Source organism: Hippocampus bargibanti, linkage group LG08 (genome assembly GCF_051943395.1).
Source record: "Hippocampus bargibanti isolate YZ-2025 linkage group LG08, ASM5194339v1, whole genome shotgun sequence".
Classification (NCBI taxonomy): domain Eukaryota; kingdom Metazoa; phylum Chordata; class Actinopteri; order Syngnathiformes; family Syngnathidae; genus Hippocampus; species Hippocampus bargibanti.
In genome coordinates, this window is record NC_142741.1 from 11,392,649 (window position 1) to 11,415,912 (window position 23,264).

Below are 23,264 nucleotides of genomic sequence, written 5' to 3' on the forward strand. Positions count from 1 at the left end.
TGAGCTTATTGACCCTGATAACACTCTCAATATTGTGGCAGCTAATGGAACGGATATGCCTTTTGTAGGATGGCTTGAGATACCATTTAAACTTGGTGCTAATGATCCAGGGCTACTTGTACCAGTTTTAGTTCTAAAAGGTGACCAGCAACAGTGTCCTATCATAGGGTTTAATGTCATTGAGCGTCTTGTGTTAGATAGCCTCTCTAATGAGTCACAAACAGGGGATACAGAAAAGTTCTTGAAATCGGTTAGACTAGCTTTTCCCCACCTTAAGCGCAATAAAGCTGCCACTTTCATAAAAGCAGTTAGTCTGGGACAAGGACATGAGTACCGTGTAAAAACAACAAATGAGAGATTCACTATAGCCAGGCATAGCTCACTTATTATTCCATGCAAAGTACAGGCTAAGCCCTTTAAGGAAGATGTTACATTGTTTTTTGAGCCAAGTGAAAACCCACAGTGGCCAGATGGCCTCGAGCTTTGTGACTCGTTGGTCTCAGTAAAGGCAGGTTCCATCCCTAGGATAGTTGTTAGTGTCCAGAACCCTACTAATCATGATATTAGGTTTCCAGTAAAGGCTATTATTGGCACAGTGCAGTCAGTAGGGTCTGTCTACCCAGCTAACATATTTAAAAGGGACCTTCCTTCAGCGGTTGTCAATGAGGTCCATGTCCAGAATACCACCATCGCTCTCAGTGAGCAGTGGGACCCCCCCAATTGACCTTTCTCATTTGGACGAAGATAAAAGAAAGACCGTTCAGCAGATGTTGAGAGAGGAATCGGCATCATTTTAAAAATCGGATGACGACATAGGGTGTGTGGAAAACCTACAAATGGACATTTTGTTGAAAGACACTGAGCCCGTTTCAAAGACATATATGTCTGTCCCAAAGCCAATGTACAGAGAGGTGAAAGACTATTTACAGGACTTGATAGGGCAGGGGTGGGTGGAAAAGTCCACTTCCTCCTACTCATCCCCTGTCGTCTGTGTCAGGAAAAAAGATGGTACACTGCGCTTATGTATTGATTACAGAGAGCTGAACCGGAAAACACACCCTGACCGGCACCCCATCCCACGGGTACAGGACGTGGTGGATAGCCTTGGGGGTAACACCATCTTCTCGCTGCTGGACCAAGGCAAAGCATACCACCAGGGGTTCATGTCCAAAGGGAGCCGACACCTGACCGCCTTCGTGACCCCTTGGGGCCTTTATGAATGGATTCGAATCCCGTTTGGACTCATGAATGCACCAGCAGCATTCCAGAAATGTATGGAACAATGTCTGGAGGGGTTACGGGACGAAATATGTGTCCCCTATCTTGATGACATTCTTGTTTTCAGCGGGACATTTGACAACCACGTTGAGGACGTCAGACGAGTGTTGCGACGTCTCAGGGAAAATGGAATAAAACTCAAAGCCCGAAAGTGTGACCTCTTCAAGCCGGAAGTGAGGTACCTCGGCAGGATTGTCTCTGCTGAGGGGAGCCGAATGGACCCGGCAGATACAGCAGCAGTGCGTGCCCTGAAAAACAAGCAGCCAGGCACTGTCGGTGAGCTTCGAGCCATTTTGGGACTATTAAGCTATTATAGGCAATACATCAAAAATTTGTCTTGTATCGCTAGTCCCTTGTATGCTTTGCTTAAAGCCCCTCTGAATGTTGAGACTCAGCAGCATCAAAGAAAAAAATGGAAAGTGAGACATAACAGTGTGTCTTCCAACACACGTATTGAGTGGAGTGATGAGCATCAGTCAGTGTTAGAGCAGCTAATAGACTGTTTAGTTCAACCACCAGTTTTAGGTTTTCCTGACTTCGCGCATCCTTTCATTTTGCATACAGATGCCTCTAACTGGGGTTTAGGTGCTGTGTTGTACCAAAGACACAATGGCAAACTTCGCGTGATAGCCTATGGCTCTCGGACATTAACTGCAGCTGAGAAGAATTATAACTTACACTCGGGCAAGTTGGAATTTTTGGCGCTTAAGTGGGCGATCACAGACAAGTTTCGTGATTATTTGTACTATGCACCATTCTTCACTGTGTATAGTGACAATAATCCACTCACTTATGGACTGTCGACTGCTAAGTTAAATGCAACTGGGTGGAGGTGGGTCGCAGAACTTTCTGATTTTAATTTTACTGTTAAATATCGTCCCGGTAAGGAAAATGTTGATGCAGACAGTTTATCTAGGATGCCCCTTGATATGGTAACAAATATGGAAGGATGTACAAAAGAAATGTCATATGATGCTGTGAGTGCTGCCGTACAAGCGGTTGACCAACAGAACGAGTCTAGTGCAGTTTGGTCTATGGAAATCTCAGCTACGTGTGCCGAGGTGTCACTAAACACACCGATAGCCCCATTGACTGTTGGACAGATCAAGCTAGATCAAGAGACTGACCCCATTATAGGACATATTATTAGATACAAACTGGCGGAGACGAAACCGCTAGGTACTGAACTAAGAAAGCATTGTCCTCAAGTTGTTTGTCTTGTGAGGGAATGGGACAAGCTACACTTTAATGACAGAGGTGTTTTGTACAGAAAAACGGCGAACAGAACCCAACTACTGCTTCCTGAAAAACACAAGGTGACAGTGTTAAAAGAGCTGCATGATGAAATGGGCCACCATGGTGTAGAAAGGACTCTTTCCCTTGTAAGGAATCGTTTTTACTGGCCCTTTATGCAAAAAGAAATAGAGGACTATGTACTGAGAGAGTGTGTATGCCTAAAACACAAAAAGCCCAACCGTGAGACCAGAGCCCCTCTCACTAATATTGTGACTACTCAGCCTTTTGAACTGGTCTCCGTTGACTTTTTGCATCTTGACAAATGTAAGGGTGGTTATGAATACGTGCTTGTGCTAGTAGACCATTTTACACGTTTCGCTCAAGTTTATGCTACAACGTCCAAATCTGGCAAAACAGCTGCAAACAAAATCTTTAATAACTATGCTTTAAACTTTGGGTTCCCCCTTCGAATTCAGCATGATCAGGGTGGTGAATTTGAAAATCAACTTTTTTCTCAACTGAAGGAATATTGTGGGGTTGCGGGTTCAAGGACAACCCCCTACCATCCACAGGGAAATGGACAGGTTGAACGATTTAATCGAAAGAGTAACTGGAAAGACTCACTAAACAAACTCGTTTATGCTTACAACTGTACCAAAAGTGAGGTGACAGGGTTTTCACCTTTTTACTTACTTTATGGACGTTCACCACGTTTGCCAGTTGATATGTTGTTTAGTTTGAATCCAGACTCTAACCAGGGTGACACCAACCAGAAGGACTATGTGAAGAAGTGGAAACAGGGCATGGAGGAAGCGTATGTGATCACGCAAGAAAATAACAACAAAGCTGCTGCCAGGAGTAAGAGACTATATGACAGTAAACTAAAATATTCTACCCTGTTGCCCGGTGATCGTGTTCTGGTTCGAAACTTAACCCCACGCGGAGGTTCAGGCAAACTGAGAAACCACTGGGAGGATGTTGTTCATACAGTGGTTCGTCAAGTCAGCCAAGACATTCCAGTTTATGAGCTGAAACCTGAGAGGGGGAAGGGCAGATCTAGGATACTATAGTGTAGAGCGCAACACTGGCAGGCAACTTTTCAAAGTTTTCTGCCCTGGTGTCCGGTTCTCTGCCCTTGGTAAACCATCAGGCCCGGGTGTCTTTCTACCCTTCATCCTCTTTAGCGCACTCCTCACTTCATCCTTGCTCATCTTTGCGACGTCTTGTTCCACAACGGTCACGGTCATCTTCTACTCTTTGTTCCTTCTCATTTTCCTCATTACATCAATTTATTCATCAAGTACTCTTTCCATCTTGCCATCACACTACTGGCACATGTTAATACATTGCCATATCTATCCTTAATCACCCTAATCAGCCTGTCAAGATCAGTCTCGCCTTCTTGTTGTCACAAGTCATCCCAGGCCTCCCTTTTGGCCTTTGCCACCTTTACTTTCATCATGCGCTGCATCTCCTTGTGCTCCTGTGTTCTCTGTTCTGTCCTCTCAGTGTCCCACTTCTTTGCTAACCTCTCTTTCTGTCTACATTCCTGCACCTCACCATTCCATCACCAAGTCTCCTTATCTAAGTTTTTTCCAGTTGATACACCAAGATACACCTGATTATGTTCGCTGTAGTTTGCCAGTCATCTGGAAGAACCTCCTGCCCACCCAGTGCTTGTCTCAACTCCTTCCTAAAAGTCATGCAGCCCTCTTCCTTTTTCAACCTTCACAATTTTTTTCCTCAGCTACGCCTTTGGTTTATTCATCTTCTTCACCGCCTGTGTCATCCACACACCACCAACAAAGGCTGTCTGGCTACCAATACTTTGCAGTCGATGATTTCCTTCAGATGGCAGCATCTATACAAAATGTACTCGACATGTGTACTCCTCCCTCCACGATTATAGGTCGCCCAATGTTCCTGTCTCTTCTGAAAGTAAGTATTCACAATAGCCACCCATCCTCGCAACGGAAAACATTATCTGTCCTTCAACATTTCTCATCTGGAGTCCAAACCTGCCCATCACCTTCTCATCACCCTTGTTATCCAGGACTGTAGATACATATACAAAATATGATGCTGGATATCGATGAGAAGGTTTCTTCAGCCGTCATCTGTACTTTTTTGAAACAGACATGATGCTGGATATTTGTGTTTTATTTTTTTTCTGTGGTATTTTTTCAGTATCAAAATTTAGATATTTTAGCAGCAAAAGTAGTAATGGAAATGTGTAAACATGACAAGATGAAATTAAGGTGTATGTCCACACGCATCTCAGTCTTGAACCTCATACAATCATGCATGTCAATAATATTTAGCAGTCGTGTACAAGGTAGAATTGAGAGTGTAGTTTTTAGTCTCATTCAATTGGCTCTGAATGTTATGCCAATAATTTTATCTCCTTACACTCAGGTGAGAAAATAACTTTCTTATCTGTAATTATCACATGCACAAAAGCATGAACTGTGTGCAAATTAGGGAAAGTACGTGAACCCTTATGGGTATATGGGTTTCTGCATGAATTGGTCAAGGAATAAGAATATTATCATATTTTAATTCACAACAATAGACAAACACAGTAGTGTACTTTCATAAACACATGCAGACACACACACACACACACACACACAGAAACACGCAAACACACACAAACACACGCATACCCACAGACACACACGCACACACAAAAAACACACGTGCACACATGCACACAACACACACTCACACACACACAAATAAACACACACAAAAAAGGCTCATCTCAACTGTGTTGAGGTGACATGGTTTGGCATCGCCACTACCTCAGAAACAGGATGCATTGCTATCATTAAAAACATATTGCAATTACACGGATGCTTTGTTGAGGATGCCATTTAATGTGAGTCTCAGATTTCTATTGACAATGTGTCTACATTGTTATCAACTCTCTGCCAATTGAAACTTAATAGACAATTAGTGATTTCAGAGCCAAGACCCAACGGACTGACATTAATCAATGACTGTCTTATGGGGTGGCCCACACAAAATTCTGACCTCAAACTGATTAAAATGATGCGGCATTGCATCAAAAAAGTCCAGTGGGGCCTCAGTTTACGAACACCTTGCCTTATGAAATTTTCGGTTTACGAACATTAAATTTATGAAAATTACACCTTGGATTAAGCATTACATTTCGGGATACACATCCACTACGGCTGGCGGAGTAATCTTCGGCGGAAGAACACCAAAGCACACGACCGAACAGCGCCCCAGCCGGCCTACCTTTCCATACCCCCTTTCTCTGAATGCACATGTCGATCGCCTCCAAGGATTTTTTTACAGATGCTTTTGCTGTTATGGGACCGAAAAAGACCTCACCACAGGCTTGTGTTCAGCCGAAGAATACACAAAACAAAATTAAAGTTGAGCAGAAGGAGATCATTGAAAAACACGAACGAGGTGTGCGTTTGTCTGATTTAGCGGCCCAGTACGGATATGCTAAGTCCACCATTGCTACTATCCTTCGCAACAGAGAAGCCATCAAAGGTGCGTGTGTTACCGCTATCCGGCGACAGCGTGAATAAAGCAATTATATGCGAGAAATCAAGGCAAAATCACTCTGATATCCTTTATCCTGATATCCTCCAATGGTTAAAATATGCCCATTTCCCGTGTTTATTTTGAACCATGAGAAGGTTTTAAGTTTATTGTTGCCTGAATTGACTTCATTTATGCACTATGCTAATTCACTGCAGTACTGTATTTTCTGAATTAAAAGGTTCACCTTCAATAAATGGCCAATTTTAAAATAGTTTTTACCTATAGAGCACACCACATTATAAGGCAGAATAGAAGGTAGATGGAGCGAGGCTAAAGTGAATGCAATCCCATAAATTACTATATCACATTATTTTTATATAGAACTTTCACAAATGCTCTCTTAAATGCGCTGCAGAGAATATGTAAAATAGTAGGTCCAAGAAATCTGAATATTGATCCATATATAGTATAAGGTGCATTGCCGGTATTTTAGAAAATGGATTGCTTCTAGCAGTGCCTCATATTACACCAAACGTGGTAAAGTGATGTAAAAATGTTTAGTATTCTTTTTTTTTTATTTATGAAGACAAACGCTCATTAGAGTGCCGCCCCCCAGTTAATTTCTGCTTGGGGATCCGACAGACCCATGAATTGATGCTGCTTCCTCTCTACATTAAAAACCCTTGATTTACTGGTGATTTATTGGTGATTGGTTTACGACCCATCGGAGTCAATAGTTCTTGAATCTTGGCTGGAATGCATTGGCTCAGTGGAACTGTGGGAAGAGAATAATGCAGTTTATGGTTTATTTATTAAGCCTTTATTCATACTCTTTCTGCTTATTTAAGAAATGTGTTTAGCATTACATTATTCAGCGACTACGAACAGGCTCAATGACTGACTTAACACAGTAGAGAAAGGCATATATTACTTGAAATAGTTAACATCTGTATGCAAAAATCTTCACTATGCAATAAAAAATGAACAAATGAGCAACAATAAATAATCACAGAGGGAAAAAACAAATTTCAAGAGGCAGTATAATAATCAAATCCAGTCACTGTGTTAGCCTGCTGAATAGTTAATCAAATGCAATTATTAGTTTGAGACTTTGTTTCATATTCAGAGCAGCAAAAATTGCATGATGCTGATAGAGAGAAAGAGGGGGGTAGCAAGAGACAGAGAGAGAGAGAGAGAGAGAGAGAGAGAGAGAGAGAGAGAGAGAGAGAGAGAGAGAGAGAGAGAGAGAGAGAGAGAGACTGCGTGTGTGTGTGTGTGTGTGTGTGTGTGTGTGTGTGTGTGTGTGTGTGTGTGTGTGTGTGTGTGTGTGTGTGTGTGTGTGTGTGTGTGTGTGTGTGTGTGTGTGTGTGTGTGTGTGTGTGTGTGTGTGTGTGTGTGTGTGTGTGCTCATAAGCATATGTGCATGTGTGTGTCCTTTTATTGCTTTCTGAGCAAAATAAAATGTCAACTAATTCAGAATATATGATGAATGATTTTGAAATATTGGATTACAATTGAAGGAAATATGAGACTCATTAAAATGTGACAATGTGCAGAAACGTAGTCCCACTAACTTCTTGAAGCAAAATGTGGAATGCAAATTGTTATCCAAAATCTTTTGAGGAATTGATGTACTGGATACAGGTTTATAGAGTTGGCTTGTTCAAATGGTCTTCCCATTCCACAAAGGCAATTTTGCAACCACAGAGAAATCCAAAAACTGCATTGCTCGATACTCGATATAAAAGAAAATAGATGATTTGCATTTGTAGATGCGCAATGTCATTCTGTGTAGTGGGAGAGCGCAGCTTGCCTCCTATAAATCTGTTTGTATATAGAAACTAGATCATCACCTGTACCATAGTTGGTGCTGTGAGAGTTGAAAAACCACATTTGGAATTTACGGTTTCCAAATCCTGCACAGGTAAGCCTGAAGTTACAAATGCTTCATCAACAAACTGGGTTAGACTCAGGATTTTCAGCGATGTTAATAATAATAATAATAATAATAATAATAATAATAATAATAATAATAATAATAATAATAATAATAATACATTTAATTTCAAGCGCCTTTCAAAACACCCAAGGAAACTTTACAATAAAAACAATAAAACAAAGCACATAAAAATAAAACCATAAGTAAAATGATAAATAATAAAATAGCAGATTGAACTAGACCAGGGGTGGGCAAACTTTTTGACTCGCGGGCCGCATTGGGTTCTAAAATTTGACAGAGGGGCCGGGCCAGGAGCATTTGGAGGGAGTGTTTGGGCCGGAAATACTCCGAACAAGTTATGTCCATAATTTATAAAATCACTTCAAATGACTTCGACTGAGCGTATTTTACAAAGATTCCACAGCATATAGCTATAGTTTACGTTTTAAGACTTGCGCTGAATATATGAAGTCTTGTTTTCGAGTTGATGACGATCCCCATGTGACGTCACGTTTGGACCGCCCCTGACCGAGAAAGCGACATACAATGCATTTTGGGTACTTTGTTTGGTCTGAAAACTTCGTGTTAATCCGTGTTGATCCGTGTTAATGGCGAAATTAGAAGGAAAACACATAAATAACGCCATGGTGAATCGTTGTGTGTTGCACCAAGACAACTATTTGATATTCGCTGACACAAATTCCCAGCTGACAAATCAGCCCATTTCCAACGGAGCTTGGGCGCAATCTTCTGCTTTTTCTGGGTGCTACATTGCTGTCATTGACGGCTCGAATTGATATGGGAGGACTCCTAGAATGAATTGCAAACATTTATGCTTTCCTCTTCAGAAGAACAAGAACAAGAAAACATCTTCTCCGAATCTGAAGCCATTGTTTTGATTCTCGAGCAAGGCACGACGTATTGGCGTGACGTCACGAACAGAGGGGTGGGACCTTCTGAAACTGACCATTTCCGGATTCATTTTGAAGTCATTTTTATTGGTGTTTTTCATTTAACTAAAAATATCAGCCTGCCTGATTTGGGTATTTTAGATGCTATAAAACGTTTTTCTGATGTCAGTGGGAAACAAAAACAAAAAATGGTGCCGGTTGTCCTTTAAATGTAGTATGTACAAACCTCATAGCACAGTAAAAACACTACAACCCAATTTATTAACTGTCTTTCAAATGTGAAAAATATCCCTGATCAGTTAATAAATTTGTCTCAATGAATATGCAAGATATGGCATTTACAGACTATTTCGCAGATACTTGGAGGAGGAAATGGAAATAGATTAAAATAACATATGCACTGTGATTTATCAAGATTGCGTCTGTTTTTAAGTTTCCATCGAAGGAGCAAAGAAATCAACATTTATTGAAAAATGGAATCACATTCAAAACATATTATTACACAACGAAATATTAAAGCTAAATAATACCTACTTGTGTTAAATTCCGCCAAATCATAGATGGTTTGTCCTGACCGCGCGCTCAACAAACTCCTCACTGACGCTCTCGCCTTCACGAGCTAACAATACACGTGTACCGTCGCCGAGCACACAAACATAGACTACCTGCAGTTGAAATTTGCATACTCGGCTCGGCAGCCAATCAGAAGCCTGCTTCTTTCTTCCGGACTTTCGCAAGCGTTACAAAGTCGTGCAATTGCATGTCATTTTCCAAAATAGATGCACAGAACCTCAAACTAGAAGAAAGATTCAAAAGAAGCTAACAACATATGTGACGCTACAAAACGTAAATTTACATTAAATAATTTACCGTGACTGTAAAGTGTACGTGAGATTTATGAAAGGGGCTTAGTGGCTCGTAGGAATCAATGCAAACGTTACATTGTGCACCACAATGACAATCGACTACTGTAGCAAAATTTACAGCCATGCGCATTTGCCGTAAATTAAGCAAGGTAGCATTTGTAGTTGGTGCATTCTTGATTAAAAAAAAACTTTATACTTTGTGACAATGTTTCTTAATGTGATTGGTCTCATTTTGCTTCAAGTTGGGAAAAATGGGGCAGGCAACTTTTCAGTTATCTGCCCTGTTGTTCGCTAGCTTTTTGTCATGACTTTTAGACACTGTTTGTACTATAATTTGGGCAAGTTCGGCGGGCCGGTTTGAAAAGCCTAACCAAGTGCGGGCCGTAGTTTGCCCATGCCTGAACTAGACATTGAAAGCAATTTTAAACAGATGGGTTTTGAGGTGGGACTTGAAAATAGGGAGGGAGTCAATATTACGGATGCTGGGTGGAAGAGAATTCCAGAGTTTGGGAGCAGAGCGGCTGAAAGCTCTGCATCCCATCGTGGTGAGACGGGCAGAGGGGACATAGAGGTGAAGAGAGGATGAGGATCTCGGGGACCGAGAGGGGACGGAGATTTGAAGCAGGTCAGAAAGATATGGAGGGGCAAGGTTATGGATGGCTTTGAATGTAAACAGAAGTATTTTGAATTTGACTCGATGTTTAACAGGGAGCCAGTGGACTTGCTGGAGGACAGGGGTGATGTGGTGAAAGGAGGGGGTTCTAGTGATTGGATTGGATTGGATTGGATTGGATTGGATTTGCCTTTATTAGTCTCACAGTGGAGAAATTTACATTTCACAGCAGCAAAGTGATGAAAGGAATGATCCGGGCTGAAGAATTTTGGACGAGTTGGAGTTTATGGAGGAATTTCTGATTGACACCGAAGAGAAGTGAGTTACAATAATTGATGCGGGAGGTGACGAGACTGTGGATAAGGATAGCAGCGGAGTGAGGGATGAGCGAGGGACGGAGACGGTTAATATTACGGAGGTGGAAATAAGCAGACCGAGTTATGTTATTTATATGGGAGTGAAAAAAGAGTGAACTATCGAGGCTGACACCCATGCTCTTGACCTGAGGTGAGGGGGACACGGTTGAACTGTAAATGGTGAGAGAGAAACTGTTAGTTTTGTGGAGGGTAGATTTGGTACCGACAAGGAGAAGTTCGGTTTTTTCACTGTTAAGCTTGAGAAAGTTATTGGAAAGCCAGGATTTAATTTCTGAGAGGCAAAGTGAGAGGGATGAAGGTGGAAGAAAGGCGTCGGGTTTGCTGGAGAGGGAGCGTTGGGTGTCATCCGCGAAGCAATGAAAGTGAATGTTGTTGATTTTTACTTTGATTTTCTTTTCTACCTTCACGGCTTCATCAGAATCAGAATCAGAATCATCTTTATTGCCAAGTATGTAGAACACACAAGGAATTTGTTTCCGGTAGAACACGCTGCCCTAGTATCATCGTCAAAAAAACTGCTCATGCATGCCTTGAAATGTATTTTTCCCCATTCCTATATTGTTATTTTTATTGTGATGGACATTTGTTGAAAATGCAGTTAGACGAAATGAAGGTTGAGCTGGGAGGGTGAGGAGAAATTAGGTAATATAACACCAACATTGTATGTGACAATAATTACATTTCATAGGAGTTGGATTTGACTCAAACTGTACTGTATATGAATGAGGAAGAAATTGCACACTGAGGAAGTCATCTGAAAGGATGCAGCATGAGATTTGTGTGCCAGATAGGTTAATGCAACGTGTGAGAGTGGCTAAGCAGTGTCAATCACCTGTAAAGAACCATTACAAAGACGGCATAGAGAAAGTAGGCCCTAATAGACAGAAACCGAAGCCTGTTCATTATAAGTCATGATCCACAATGTGGATGTGCATTAGCAATTGAGGTTGATGATAGGACCAAATGAAAACAGACAGAGAAAAAGAAACACTCATGCTATTGATAGCATTTTGGAGTTCACATTTTGCTGCTTAGCGCCGGTGTTTGACGAACGATCAAATTCAACAGCCTCTCACATTTTCCTCATTCTTGGCTATTTTTTTTCTCAAACATCAATTGCACCTGTTTATCATTTCTTATTTCCTTCATTACATCTGTGTAAGGTCTCAGTCATACAGGAGTGGTCCATCGATAAAAAGGTTTTTTCAGCCGTCATCTGTACCATATATATATATATATATATATATATATATATATGGTTTAGATGGAGGACATTGATTCGCTGTGGCGACTCCTGAGGGGAAAAGCCGCAGGGGTCGCCACAGCGAATCAATGTCCTCCATCTATCCCGGTGTTGTGCATGCTCTTCTCGCACACCAGCTACCTTCATGTCCTCTTTGACCACATCCATAAACCTCCTCTACGGTCTTCCTCTCGGTCTCCTGCCTGGAAGTTCAAGACTCAGCATCCTTCTCCCGATATAGTCACTCTCTCTCCTCTGGACATGTCCAAACCATCTCAGTCTGGCCTCTCTGACTTTCTCTCTAAAGCCTCTAATATGAGTTGTCCCTCTAATGTACTCTTTCCTGATCCTATCCAACCTGGTCACTCCCAAAGAAACTCTGCACATCTCCTTTGTTCTTAAAAATGGGCACGAGTACACTTCGTCTCCATTCTTCAGGCATCTGTTCACCATCTACGATCTTGTTGAATAACCCAGTCAGGAACACACAAGACACTTCCATACCTCGATTGGTAAATCATCAGGCCCAAGTGCCTTTCCCCCCTTCATCCTCTTCAGCGCCCTCCTCACTTCATCCTTACTAATGCTTGCTACGTCTTGGTCCACAACAGTCAGGTCTTCTACTCATTGTTCCTTCTCATTTTCCTCATTCATCAATTCTTCAAAGTACTCTTTCCATCTTGCCATCACACTACTGGCACCTGTTAATACATTGCCATCTCTATCCTTAATTACCCGAACCTGCTGCAGGTCCTTAACTGTCTTTGTCTCTCTGTCTCGCCAGCCTGTAAAGATCAGTCTCACCTTCCGTGCTGTCCAGCCGAGCATACAAGTCATCATAGGCCTCTTGTTTGGCCTTTGCCACCTTTACTTTTACCGTGCGCTGCATCTCCTTGTACTGCTATCTACTCTCGTCCGTCCTCTCAGTGTCCCACTTATTCTTTACTACGCTCTTTCTCTGTATATATTCCTACACCTCCCCATTCCACCACCAAGTCTCCTTATCTACCTTTCTTCCACTCGATACACCAATTACTTTCCGACCTGTGTCTCTGATTATGTTTGCTGTAGTTTGCCAGTCATCTGGAAGGACCTCTTGCCCACCCAGTGCTTGTCTTACCTCCTTCCTAAATCTCATGCAACACTCTTCCTTCTTCATCTTCCACCATTTTGTCCTCACTTCAGCCTTTGGTTTCTTCATCTTCCTCACTGCCAGCGTCATCCTACACACCACCAACCTATGCTGACTGGCTACACTCTCACCAACCACTACTTTGCAGTCACTAATTTCCTTTAGATGGCGCCGTTGACACAAAATGTAGTCTACCTGTGTACTTCTGCCTCCACTCTTATAGGTCACCCTATGTTCCCGTCTCTTCTGAAAGAAAGTATTCACAATAGCCATTTTCATTCTCTTAGCAAAGTCAACCACCATCTGTCCTTCAGCGTTCCTCATCTGGAGTCCAAACCTGCCCATCGCCTCCTCATCATCTTTGTTTCCTGCGCCAACATGTCAATTGAAGTCTCCACTAATTACAACCCTCTCACTTCTCGGGATGTTCTGTATGACTTAATCAAAGTCCAACCAAAATTTCTCCTTCTCCGCCAGCTCACATCCTACTTGTGGGGCATACCCACAAACAACATTGAACATCACCCCTTCAATTTCTAGTTTCAGTCTCATCATTCTATCTGATACTCTTTACTTCTAAGAGATCCCTAACAAACTCCTCTTTTAAGATAACCCCAACTCCATTTCTCTTTCTGTCTTCACCATGATAGAACAACTTAAACCCTGACCCTAAGCTTCTAGCCTTGCTCCCTTTCCACCTGGTCTCCTGGACAAACAGTATGTCTACCTTCCTTCTCTGCATCATGTCAACCAGCTCTCGACCTTTACCTGTCATTGTTCCTACATTCAAAGTTCCTACTCTAAGTTAAATACTCTTGGTGTTCCATTTCTCTCTTTTCTTCCGGGCACACCTCCCTCCTCTCCTTCGACCAACAGTAGTCCATTTTGCACTGGCACCCTGAAGGTCAACAGTACCAATGGCGGCCGTTGTTAACCCGGGCCTCGACCGATCCGGTATGGGATTCAGAGGTTTCATTCGCATATTTGTTTTGGCAAAATGTTTTACGTAGGATGCCCTTCCTGACACCGCCCTCTGTATTTATATATATATATATATATATATGGTCGTATTTTCACGACCATAAGGCGAATATAAACGTCTCAGATTTTTTTCAAAATGTGCAGTGCGCCCTGTAGTGCAGTGCGCCGAATGTGCGGATGTTTTAGAGACCACCATGAGGACGTGGTAGAGAACATGAGGGGGGTGCGTGGGCGTGGGTTGTGTATAAAAGAACAGGTACGTATTTGTTTTATGCAGAACATTGCTCTGAAGCATTGATCCAAGATGGCGCCGCGGATGGCAGCCTCGGTGACACGCTCCCTAGTATTGTTCCTGGTTTTGTCATTTTCATTTGTTTTTTGCGATCCTACGCGACTCAGTTACACGAGGGAAGAGTTACTGAGCATTGGGGAATCCACTCTTGGACTATTTTCATCGACACACCAAAATCTACAAGGTTTTTCGGGGCTGCTCGCGAGCGGCGTAGCAGCTCTGTACGGAGCTTTGAGACGCCGCCGTAGGAGGGGGAAGCGAGCCGGCGTTCTCGTCAAGCTTCGACAGCGTGGATTTCGAACGCTGCTCCCATCGATCCACCTCGCTAATCTACGCTCACTACCAAACAAGATGGACAAACTTCTGGTTCTCACAAAGACCAATACAACGTTCGCCCGCTCTGCTGCGCTGTGCTTCACTGAGACTTGGCTCAGTGACCGCCACCTGGATTCCGCACTACACCTACCCGGATTCCGTCTCCTTCGGGCCGACCGTGATATGGAGCAATCGGGGAAATCCAAAAGCGGTGGACTATGCTTCTACATCAACGAAGAATGGTGCACCGATGTCACGATGCTCGACGCACACTGCAGCCCTGGTTTGGAATCGCTGTCTCTCAACTGCAAGCCATTCTACTCGCCACGTGAGTTCGCTTCCTTTATATTCGTTGCCGTGTACATCGCGCCACAAGCTAATGCTAACGCGTGTATACAAACGCTAGCGGATCATGTAAACCATCTCGAAATAAAATATCCAGAATCACCCCTGATCATTTTGGGCGATTTTAATCAAACACGTTTAAACCATGAACTTCCCAAATATAAGCAGCATATTGACTGTTTCATCAGAGGAGAAAACATTCTAGATCATTGTTACACAGCACTCAAAGGCGCATACCGGTCTGTTGCGCATGCAGCATTGGGTCTTTCTGACCACTATTTAATCCACTTAATTCCCACATACAAACAGAAACTCAAATGTGTAAAACCGGTAGTCAAGACAGTTAAAACATGGACAGATGAAGCAAAGTTATCGCTACAAGAATGCTTAGACTGCACTGATTGGAGCGTCTTTGAAACTTCAACGGGCACATTGGATGAATACACAGACACTGTAACATCATACATCAGTTTCTGTGAGGACATGTGTGTACCAACAAAGTCCTTCCGCTCATTCAACAACAACAAGCCATGGTTCACTCCCAAACTCAGGCAGCTTAGGAAAGAGAAAGAATCCGCATTTAAAAGCGGTGATCGAGCAGTTTACAAAGTCGCCCGAAACAGGCTGACGAAGGAAATTAACATCGCAAAGAAAAGTTATGCGGAGAGGCTTAACAAACAGTTCTCCGCTAACGACTCTGCATCGGTGTGGAATGGCCTGAAAGCAATAACAAATTATCGTTTACCTTCCCCCCAAGCAGTGTACAACAATGGTATGGCTGATGAGTTAAATACATACTTTTGCCGATTTGAAAAGGACACCACCATTTCCCCGGTCTGCCCACCATTACCAGAAACTACCGTATCTCCGCCCTCTGCCCTACAGATCCACGAACTGGACGTTAGACGGCTCTTCAAGCAGCAAAAGATCAAGAAAGCTGCAGGACCTGACAGAGTGTCCCCCTCCTGCCTGAGAGTCTGCGCTGACCAGCTGGCTCCGGTCTTCACACAAATCTTCAACAGATCCCTGGAGCAGTGTGAAGTCCCATCCTGCTTCAAACAGTCTACTATCGTCCCAGTTCCAAAGAAACCAGCACCCTCGGGATTGAACGACTATAGACCTGTTGCTCTGACGTCTGTGGTCATGAAGTCCTTTGAACGCCTTGTGCTGAACCACCTAAAGAACATCACCGGACCTCTGCTAGATCCTCTTCAGTTTGCCTACCGGGCAAACAGGTCTGTGGAGGATGCAGTCAACATCGGACTGCATCACATCCTCGACCACCTTGACAACACAGGAACCTACGCAAGGATCCTGTTTGTGGACTACAGCTCTGCGTTCAATACCATCATCCCAGAACTCCTCATCCCCAAACTTCTCCAGCTTGGTGTGTCCCCCACGATCTGCCAGTGGACCCTCAGCTTCCTGACAGGACGGACACAACAGGTCAGACTGGGAAATATATCATCCACAACACGAACCACGAGCACTGGAGCCCCGCAGGGATGCGTCCTCTCTCCATTGCTCTTCTCTCTCTACACGAACGACTGCACCTCAACGCACCCAGCTGTCAAATTCATAAAGTTCGCAGACGACACCACGGTCATCGGTCTCATCAAAGACGGCGACGAGTCTGCGTACCGACAACAAGTGGAGCAGCTGGAGCTCTGGTGCAGCCGTCACAACCTGGAGCTGAACACGCTCAAGACAGTTGAGATGATGGTGGACTTCAGGAAACATCCATCACCACAGCTACCCCTCACACTATCCAACTGCCTGGTGTCAACCGTTGAAACCTTCAAGTTCCTGGGAATCACAGTCTCCCAGGACATGAAGTGGGAGGTCAACACCAACTCTATCCTGAAAAAGGCCCAACAGAGAATGTACTTCCTGAGGCTGCTAAAGAAGCATGGCCTGCCACAGGAGGTGCTGCAACATTTCTACACGGCTGTCATCGAATCCATCCTGTGTTCTTCCATCACCGTTTGGTTCGGGGCGCCACAAAAATGGACAAAATCCGACTTCAACGGACAGTGAGGACGGCGGAAAAAAATCATTGGCACCTCCCTACCCACTCTCGAGGACTTGCACACTGCAAGAATCCAAACTAGGGCGCGGAAAATCCTACTGGACCCTCCGCACCCTGCCCACCACCTTTTCCAGCTACTCCCCTCAGGCAGGCGCTACCGATCCATGCGCACCAAATCCAGCAGACATTTAAACAGCTTTTTCCCCCAAGCCATTAACTCTTTGAACTCTTTCAACAGTAGCCAAAATGGAACTGTATAGTGCCACTTAGCAGTTTTTTTGACAACGATACTAGTGCAGCGTGTTCTACCGGAAACAAATTCCTTGTGTGTTCTACATACTTGGCAATAAAGATGATTCTGATTCAGATTCTGATTCTGATTCTGAACAAGCCTGAAAATGGCAAAGAGACATGGTTATGAAGGTCAGTTTAAACTGAAGGCTACGCCGAGGAGCATGGGAATTGAGCCGCCGTGAGAGAATATAAAGTGTGTATAAACGAGTCGATGGTTCGCAAGTGGAGGAAGCTGGAAAACGAACTCCGACAGGTGAAGAAGACTCAGCTGAGTTTTCTCGGACATAAAGCAAGGTGGCCGGAGTTGGAGGAAAGACTCGAGCAATGGATCGTCGAGCAAAGAGCGAGCGGAAGGAGCATTTCGACTGTCACCATCCGACTCACAGCAGTAACGCTAGCGGAGGAAATGAAAATTGAATATTTCCGAGGAGGTCTGTCTTGGTGCTGGCGTTTTATGAAACGGTGTCATTTTTCCATCCGGACCAGAACTACGGTTGCGCAGCAACAGCCGGCGGATTATTCAGAAAAGTTGGCGAACTTCCGGTCCTACTGCGAGAAGCACATCGCCGACAAGTGCATCCAGCCGAGCCTCATCACCAACATGGACGAGGTACTGCTAACATTCGACATCCCGGTGAGTCACACGGTGGAGAAGAAGGGAACCAGCACGGTAGCGATACGCACAACGGGGTACGAAAAGGCTTCGTTTACTGTTGTGCTTGGCTGCCATGCGAACGGAGAGAAACTGCCGCCGATGGTGATTTTTAAAAGAAAGACTTTGCCTACATAGACATTTCCAGCAGGCGTCATTATTAAGGCAAACGAAAAGGGCTGGATGGACGAGGATATGATGGAGTGGCTGAGGCAGGTGTATGTAAGGAGACCGGGAGGTTTTTTCCACACATCACTGTCACTTCTGATTTGTGACTCTATGCGAGCGCATCTCACAGACAATGTGAAGCAAAAAGTGAACCGGATGAACGCTACGCTTGCTGTGATTCCGGGTGGTTTGACCAAGGAACTCCAACCGCTGGACATCGGTGTGAAGAGGCCGTTCAAAGTGAGGCTGCGAGCGGCGTGGGAGCGATGGATGACCGAAGGAGACCACAGCTTCACGAAGAGTGGTAGGCAGCGCCGGGCGAGTTACGCCACACTTTGCAAATGGATTGTGGATGCTTGGGCTAACGTGTCTGCTGGCATGGTGGTTCGAGCATTCGGAAAAGCCAGCATTATTTCCGAGGAGCCACACGGCACAGAAAGTAACTGACAGTGAGGAAAGCGAACCTCCCATGTTGGATTTAGCGCAACTGTTCGATTCTGTTACCGGTAATGTGCTTGTTTTTACCATGCATCATCTGTGCTGGATGTCATGCATATTACCATATTTGACAATAAAGCTGACTTTGACTTTGACTTTGACTTGAATTCCCATTGTTTCTGAACCCAGAATTCCAGAAAGAAACGGAAGATGCAGAACGTCAGAAGCTGGAAGTGGATCTCCAACGAGAATAACAGCAATAATTTAACAGGGAGAGATTGGCACCCTGGACAGAAGGTGTTAATATTGTTATCTACGGGACCAAGTAAGCTACTGGCAAAGTGGCAGGGCCCATACACTGTGACTAGGAGAATAGGACCTGTCACATATGACATTCTCTGCCCTGACAAACAAAAGAAAACTGTTATTGCTGATTATTTGACAAGAATGACTGAACTCTGAGGAGAGGGTGTGAATGATGTCATGATGCCAAAAGAAATGTTAAATAATTTCGTGTTTTCTGGATTTTGGATGGAAGAAAGGTGTACATTTCTCCCCATCCAAAACAGTACAGTTGGGCGACCACTAATTGTCTCTGAGAAGGTGATTGCAACCACCTGGAAATGGTCAATTGCCGCTGGGATCTGATTGGCCACAAGCTCAGGTGAACCACCTTTAAAACGAGACTGAGGAAGTAACTTCGAGGAGGAAAAAGAGGGAGAAAGGACAGCCTGGAGAGCAGTGTTACCTGTGTTTGCCGAAAACTGATATCCACCGCCACTTCAAATAAAGAAACCTCAAAATATCCTTCCTGGGTCTGGCTGAGTGAACTTGTATCGTTTTTCCACCTGCTTGTTGTCTTGCCGCATAACACCCACTTTCTCCGGTATCACCTGTCAAGGTAACGCGCCTCGTCAGGCAAGAGAAGAGGCCCAAAAATTAAGGAAATGAAATTGGATGGTTTATGTCCTGCTGAAAATTCCCAATTAGACCACTAGATGGGGACAGAGGGATCCTAGCTCTTCCTGAAGCCAACTCAGCAAAAAACACCGGAGTCATGATATGGGAAAAAAGCATATCCAAAATAAAGCATAGCAAAGTCAATGCCTTATAAAAAGCCATACAAAGATGATTATAGAATTTGACAACTCACAAGAAATTGACCAAGTATAAAATAAGTATTTTTTTATAAAAAGAGAAAGCGTTCCTTTTCTTCATACATCCTCTTTATTTAACCAGTCTTTGCGAGACAAACAGAGGAACAGAGATATTAATACTCAAATGCTTATGCAATGCTTTGTAACCGCTTAGAGTGAAGAATATTGCCTTGTGATCATTGCTTTCTCTCAGTAATGTCATATGATGTGTAACAAAGGATAATGTTTATACGAGAGAATACGCTAGCAACACGCAAATACATAGATACATCCCCCCTATTGAACCACCAGAATTAAATCTCGAGACTGGCCCTCCAAAATGGAAGGAATTGGACAATACAGTACGACGTGCAAGATCAGCATCAGCCCCGGAGCCAAATGGAGTTCCATATAAGCTCTACAGGAACGCACCAGATGTTCTGCGTTATCTTTGGAGACTCATGAGGATTGTGTGGCAGAAAGGGATAATACCAAAGGAGAAGGATGCGGCAGAGATCAGTCAATTCCGGCCAATTCGCCTTCTCAACGTTGAGGGGAAAATCTTCTTTAATGTTTTAGCACGGAGACTTTCCACCTACCTGGAGAAGAACAAGTACATCGATACATCTTCACAGAAGGCTAACATCCCTGGGTTATCTGGTTGCTTGGAGCAAACTAGTATGATCTGGCACCAAATCCAAGCGGCAAAGAAAGACAAGAGAGATATTCATGTCATCTTCCTCGACCTGGCCAATGCCTTTGGCTCAGTTCCCCATAACCTTCTCTGGGAATCCTTCAACTTCTTCCATGTTCCATTACCCATTACTGCCTTGGTAAAAGCCTACTTCGAAGACCTGCAACTCTGCTTCACAACACCAGACTTCACAACATCATGGCAGCGTGTAGAAGTCGGCATCATGGCAGGTTGTACGATTTCACCCCTGGCCTTCACAATGGCCATGGAGGTCATCATCAGGGCCTCAAGGTGGGTGGTCGGGGGTGTTGGGTTATTTTGATCGTTCGCCCTTGGTTCATTGCTTCTACGGGTGTTGATGGAGATGAATGGTTAAATAAGTTCTGCAGGTGCATCCCACCAGCCGTTGCGGCCTCTCCTTTGTTGGATCTCCTATGACAATTGAAGCAGAGATTAAACTTTGTTTCCAAAGACACCAAGAATCAAAATTCAGTTCGGATGATACTGTTTTACAGCAGCATCTTCCTAGAAAATCACAGGATGGGTGGATGCTTGTGCATCCCACAGTTCAACAATTCATCCTGCAAATGGAACAATTTCTCAACTACCATCCCAGCTGTTTGCGAATTGTTGCGTTACACATCATCTGCACAAAAAGCATCATGAAAAAAGTTCAGTCATCAAATTTTGCAACTCAATCTTTTCCTCTTGAAATTAATTTCTCTGCTCAGAAACTAATAAAGGTGCATCCGATCAAATTCAATTTGTTATCGTGTTCAAATCATCTGTTCTTTGACTTCAGGCGGATGACAATTGTCAGGTCAAAACGAGTTTAATGATCATGTCACAATCATTATCTTAATAAATCTATAAACTTTCCTTCTATGAAATGTCCAACAATCTGAATCTCTGTAAGGACTTAATCACCAGCAAATTTAGTTACATTTACCTTGCCAATTCCATCCAATTCAAGATGAATGTTCCTGTCATTTAGCATAGTTTACTGACCATTTTATGTAATTCTTCCAAATGTTCCTTTCATTTATGAGAGGTCAACACATTGGAATGTGGACCTCTGGGTGTTAAACCCCTCTTTGAAGCTCTGTACTGACAAAAACCCTTGATAAGAGGCATCGTAAAAAAAACTCTGGCTTCTTTCAAATGGCTTGAACAAGCTGTGGACAGAACAAGGTTCAGCTCTGTTTGACAAAACTAAACCTATAATTTTATAAATTCACTCTTTGATTCTGTCATTTTATACAATTTTCATTTCATTTAGCATTTGCCCAAATCAGGATAAAAATGATTTGTCTTTCATGGAAAAGGGCATGTAGCTTCAAAAGAGTGAATTAATCATAATCATTTATCATCGAATCTAGCAACATCTATCTTGCTGATTTCAGTTCAATTTGAGATAAACATCCTTATTTCCTCAATTGAACCGTGATAGAGGAAAAAAACTTGAGCAAAAACATACATGATTGTTATCCTGAGGAATGCAATGGTCTCACTGCTTAAACGCCATCCCCCAGTTTTTGACACACAGCGGGCCCCAAACAGATCCCAGCAGTCATAAATAACTCTAAAACGCAAACGGCCAATGTTCAAAGCGCTCTTGAGAACAATGTGGCAAAATTTCAACGCTGATAATTTTACAAATTCACTGTAGTTCGGCTTCTGTCTATTCATTTGTCCGCTGTCTTATTTATTTGCTCACTCAGTCTAATTTGCTTGCCTATTTAATTCAGTTTTTGTTTCAAGTAGACGGCATTCGTCAAAAAGCTATGGAAAAAAAGAAACAGTGTTATGTCAGGATGTCGAGCGCAGGTGAAAGTCTCCTCGCTGCATGGTTGGATAGGTAATGGATGAGATAGGATAGCAGACTCTATGGCACCTGGTTGAGTCCTCTTGTAATGACAAGGCAGCCTCTGTTCTGTGGAGAACAGAGGCCTAGCGGCAGAATCACATTCGGCAGGAAGAATGTCTTTTTTACACAACATGTTTGTGAATGTTAACGCAACTCTTTATTAATTTTATTTTCGTTTATTAACTTATTCGCAAATGAATCAATTTGCCGATCTCAGAATGTGGCTTTGAATTCACACCCTACCCCTCTCTTACGGGTAGAGAAAGAAGGAGGATGGGAGGAGGTTGTCTGTCCCCATTCCTTGCTGGCAGACCACCCACCCCCCTCTTACGGGTAGAGAAAGAAGGATGGGGAGGTGGTCTGTCCACCATCTTTGCTGGCAGACCACCCACGCCCTCTTTTTTTCTTAGCGAAGTTTACACAACGCGCATACATACACAACAATACATAAAAACACACAATGCATGCACAAAAAGACGAAAGACAAAACACGAAAAGGGAAGACAAGATCACACACAAAGACGTCTCCCCCAAACGCCCCCTTCATCCAGCCGACCACCCTCTGCCCCCTGGACAATGAAAATCCCTGGGAAACCCCGTAGCAACTGCTAGCATTGTTGACCACGTGCTAGTGTTGGTGAATGAATTGAAATTACGGTAATCCACAATATCTATTCCATCTGCAGCTATTTAAAACAATAAACGTCCGGAGTAAAATTAAAAAAATCTCTCAATTTCCCAATTTCACTTCCAGCCCTTGCGCACAGTGAATCCCAAAAATCCACCCCTTGTGAATATTATCATTAGAATTCTACTGGTCTTACACTACGTCCGCCAGCGTCGCGGAAAAACCAGACATATCTCGGCCAGTATTAGCATCGATTAGTCGCGTGTAGACTACCTCCACTCGGGCCCGAAGTTAAGGAGATCCACCGT